Here is a 5,293-nt window from a genome sequence, read left to right on the forward strand (position 1 = left end):
GACATAGTAATAAATTTAATTCCTTTAATTCGCTCCATGACTATTCTTTCTCCTTTTCAATAAATTATGTCTAGACAAACATTGAGTTGTTTGTTCTGGTAAATCAGAGTTTGATACATTTCCTATTGGACATTTGTTTAATATTTAAACACTGACATTTTGAAGCCTTCCAGTGGGTCTCCTATGACATCTTTACCACACTTAGAAACAATAAAATGTGTTGTCAGTGAAGTTTTACCTGGAAACTGAGGAACCTGGAGAATATTAAAAATATTTCAGAGGTTCATAAATTCAATTTTTTATATAGGTAAGAGATCCATAAAAGGTCAAGATAGCCCATAGATTTTAACAGACTAATAACCACATTAAGCTAGATCACTTGGTTGATTAGATATATTTTTCTATCTTCTACATTACTATAGGAGACAGTCTTGCTAAATTCTCTGCTGCTATATAATAATCTCTTTTCCTTTAATTTCTTTTTTTTTAAAAGATTTTATTTATTTATTCATGAGAGACACAGAGAGAGAGAGAGAGGCACAGACAACACAGGCAGAGGGAGAGGCAGGCTCCATGCAGGGAGCCCGACGTGGAAGTCTATCCCAGGTCTCCAGGATCACACCCTGGGCTGAAGGCGGCGCTAAACCGCTGAGCCACCTGGGCTGCCCTTTTCCTTTAATTTCTAATAAGATTTTCCTCACTTTCCTTTAAGTCCTCACTGATACCCTCTTCAAAGTCCAAATTTTGGGAATAATGTGTTCAAGGCTCTTTAAGCGTTTGCTTATATCCTCAAAGTCCACTGCCATGTTTCAAAGTAATGACCAAATTTTAAGTACTTATTATGCCCCAATTCTGTTACCCAAATCTGTATCAGTTCTTTATTGCTGTGTAATGAATTATGCCAAAACTTACTGGTTTTAAACAACACATATTTATTATTTTATACTTTCTGTGAGCAAGGAACTTTGGATCACCTGCATTGGATGTTAGTGTTCTGGAGTTTCTTATCACATTGCTATCAAAGTGTTGCTAGCTTCAGTCATGTGAAAGTTGGCTGGTTCTGGGTGATCGACACTCAAGGTGGCTCATCCACATGGCTATTGATAAATATGCTCAGCTTATTCTTTTATAGAGCTCTCCATAGATTGCCTGAGTTTTCTTATGACATGATGCTGATTCCCCCTATAGGGACTGATCAAAAACAGACCAATAGGGAGTCCAAGATGGAAGCCACAGTCTTTCATATTGTAATCTAGGAAATGACATACCATCATTCTGCCATGCCCTATTGGTTATACAGACCAACCCTGGTAATTGGAGGAAGAGATTTCACAGGAGTAAATACCTGAAACAAGACTTTTAGTAGGGCATCTTGCAGGCTACCACATACTCCTTTGCAGTTAATGTGACCCTTTGCCCCTGACCCTAAGGAACCACTGATTTACTTTTTGCCCCTATAAACTTGTTTACACTTTTAAACATTGTCTATACATGAGTATGTATTACTTTGTGTTTGACTTCTGTCACTTGGCATAATTTTTGAGATTTATCTATGTTGATCAATATATCAGTCATTTTTTTCTTTTTCACAAATATTCGGTACTTTATCTACTTATTTTTTCATTAATATTTGGATTTTTGCTAGGTTTTGTATAATATGAATAAAGCTTCTACATATTTTTGTGTAGACGTGTGATTTTTTTTTTTTTTTTTTTTGACAAGTAACCAGGAGTAGAATGACTGGATCCTATGGCAGGTGCACAGATAACATTTTTAAAAATTGCCAAACTTTTCCAAAATGTTGTACCCCATTTTACAGAAATATGTGAGAATGCCAATTATTATATATCCTTGCCAACATGTGGCATTTCTACGCTTCTTAATTTTAGCTACTCTAATGTCTATATAATGGTATCATGTTATGGTTTAAATTTGCATTTCCCTGGTGACTAATCATGCTGAACATCTTTTCATTTGCTTAATTGCTATTCCTATATCTTCTTTTCTTTTTTGAACAAGGTTTGCTATTGAAATCCTTTGCCCATTGTAAGAGTTCTATAAATTATGGATGAAAGTCTTCTGAAAGATATGGTATTATGAATATTTTCTGCCATTCTGTGGCTTTCTTTCATTTTCTTAATGATGTCTTTTCAAGAGAAATACTTTACATTTTAATAAAGGGCAATTTTTCAATATTTTATTTTATGGTTCCTATCAAATAAATCTTTTCTTACTCCAAAGCTGTGAAGATTTTCTGTTACATTTTCTTGTCAAAATTTTAAAGTTTTAACTTTTATGTTTAGATATATCCTCTTTTAGAGTAAATTTTGTGCATGTTGTGAAGTTAGGGTTGATTTTTTTTTTCATCCAGATACCCAGTTGTTCCATCACACAATCTTTAAAATATTATCTTGAAAAAATCTTGCTTTGAAATCTGATTGAAAATCATTTGACTATATATTCTTATATCTATTTCTGTATTCTATATTGTTCAATTGATCTATGTCCTTTGTTATGCTAATACCATGTAGCTTCAATTACTTTAGCTTTATATAATGATTTTAAATTAATTCACACAAATATCAAACTTCATTCTTTTTATAAAATTGTTTTGTCTTCTTGGGTCTTTTTTTTATCTCAATATAAGTTTTATGATAAGCTTATCTGTTTCTTCCAGAAAACTGGTTAGAATTTAGGGGGTAATTGCTGTCAGTCTATAGATCTGTTTGGAGAGAATTAATATTTAAATGATATTGAGTTTTCTGCTCGGTAAACATAGTATCTCAATTTATTTAGGTGTTTAATTTCTCTCAGTGATGTTTTCTAGGTTTTAGTATAAATGTACAAATATTTTTCTAAATTTTAGGGATTTTTCACACTATTACACATGGAGTTTTTATATATTCCTCCCCAGTTATTTGTTGTTAGCATATAAAATACAAGTATATTTGCTTTGTTTCTTTTTGTTTTACCTTAAAGTAAAATGCAAAGCTACTCTATTAGGGTTCTCCAGAGAAATAGATCCTGTAGGATATATATATATATATATATATATATGATTTATTATAAGATTTGACTCACACAAAATAGGGGTTAAGAAATCCCACAATCTGTCATCTGTAAATTGGAGACAAGGAAAGCTCATGGTGTAGTTCTAGTCCAAGTATAAAAGTCTGAGAAACGAGAACACTGATGGTCTAAGTCCTAGTCTGAAAATAGAAAACTGATGTCCCAGCTCAGCAGTCAGGCAGAAAGAATGAATGTTCCCTTCTTATATCTTTTTAGTTTATTCAGACTCTCAATAGATCAGAAGATGCCCATCAACATTGGGAAGGGCAATTTGCTTTGCTCAATCTAAAAATTCACATGTTAATTTCATCTGGAAACAGCCTTGACAGAAACAGTCAGAAATATAATGTTTAGCCAAATATCTGGGCACTCCACGATATAGCCAAGATGACATATAAAATTCACCTTCACAACTATAGTCATTTATTAGTTCTAATAATGATTTTTATAACCATGGTGACCAGCCCTCATACAAATCTAAAAAAGTTGGAAACACAACCTTTACTGATCTTTTCTTTCCAAGTTTGGACCACTGTCCAAAATCTTCTTTGATTTGTTCACTCTCCAAAGCTTCAGATGGTTGTTGTTGTTTAATTTTTATTTAATTTTTTAAAACTTTATTTTAAGTTGTAGTTATTATCTGCAGCAGGGTTTTCATTGGGTCATATACTGCCAAACTAGAATCAGAAGTGCTACCATTGCTTATTTTAGCCTTCAAACTAATAATAATAGGATACTAAAATGAAAATTATGGGCTTGGAAAACATTCTCTGCTTCTTAGTGTTAAGAATTTAAAAGGCTCAATATCAAATATATCTTGAATATCATATCTAATGTAAGTTCTGTGATCTCCCAAGATGCTTCCAACGTGATTCGTTGAATGGATTTGAAAGTAGACTTGGATTATGAAGGTACAGTTGTGTGTCATGATATGCACGGGATGTATATGTGTGTGTATGTTTGGTTGGAACACTTGGAGAAGCAGAAGGAAAGGAATAGAGTCAGATTCCTAGGAAGAAGAATATATAAGAATATGGCCAAAAGAAGACCCAAGGTTATTGATAATTAGGTCTCATGTTTAGATGTGTGTAGGATGATAGTAATAATGTAGACAAGATAGCCATAATAATTAGAGCTAATGTTTATTGTTTTTTCATGTATGTCAAACATAGTGTTAAATCCTGTACACTTTTTTTTTTTGATAACTCTCACAATAGTGTTATGAGGGAGAAGTTAGGATGACCACAATTCTTTAAAGAAACAATTTCAGTATAGCAAATTAGCTATTTGCCCAAGACCTTAAACTAGTGGAAAGTATAAATTGAAACCCAGTTTTGGGCTTCAACTATGTTTAGTATACTATACACCAGATGTTTGAGTCAGTGCTTACTCAACAAATACAGTGTATTTTCCAATGTATTCTTATCACTAGGATTTACCTAAGATGACATGCATTTGCTATTAGCTCGCATTAATATCAGATACTACATTATACACATGTCTAAAAGGAAATTTTTGTAATCTAGTCATGTACACTTGTGATTTCCTTTCAGGATTATTTCCTATGTAATTCTTTGAAAATCTTTAAATCTATAAAAATAGCTTATAGTGTTATTTCAAGTCCAAAATCTATGTGCCAGGTGTTGGCCTTGTTAAATAGCTAGAGAAGACATGTTTTTATCAGCTTCTAAAGGAAACTTGAGAGATAGTGCCTTTGGTTTGATAATTATTTTTCATATATAAATTAATGTGTATAAGGAAAAAACAGCATATACAAGCAAGATAACTTATAAAAGTACTGAATAAGACATAACAAAGCCAGTGCTTATGGGGGAAAAAAGGGTAAACAAGAGCCATAAATTAATTAATGTCATCTACTTTGAAAATTCAGATGATTTAGAGAAAGAGAAAATGTAACATAACCATTATTATTAAATAAAGGTTTTTAATATACATTTCTCATTTCTCTGCTTAGTAAAATAGAATTTGTCAGCTTTATCCAAAGGTGACCTCTGAGCCCATTTGTGTGTGAAATTTCTCTTGTGTGTGAAATTTCTCTTCTGCTCCTTCTCACTTGCTTCTTATTCACTGTATTTGTTAGTTTTTCCTTCTCACATAAAGAATGTGTATCCAACTTTAAAAAAAAAATTTAAGGGGGCGTTTAAAAAAGTGTTTCCTTTTTAAAAAGAAATGAAAGAACGTACTGGGCAACTGTATCTTTTTA

Source organism: Canis lupus, chromosome 8, assembly GCF_003254725.2.
Source record: "Canis lupus dingo isolate Sandy chromosome 8, ASM325472v2, whole genome shotgun sequence".
NCBI classification, from domain to species: Eukaryota; Metazoa; Chordata; class Mammalia; order Carnivora; family Canidae; genus Canis; species Canis lupus.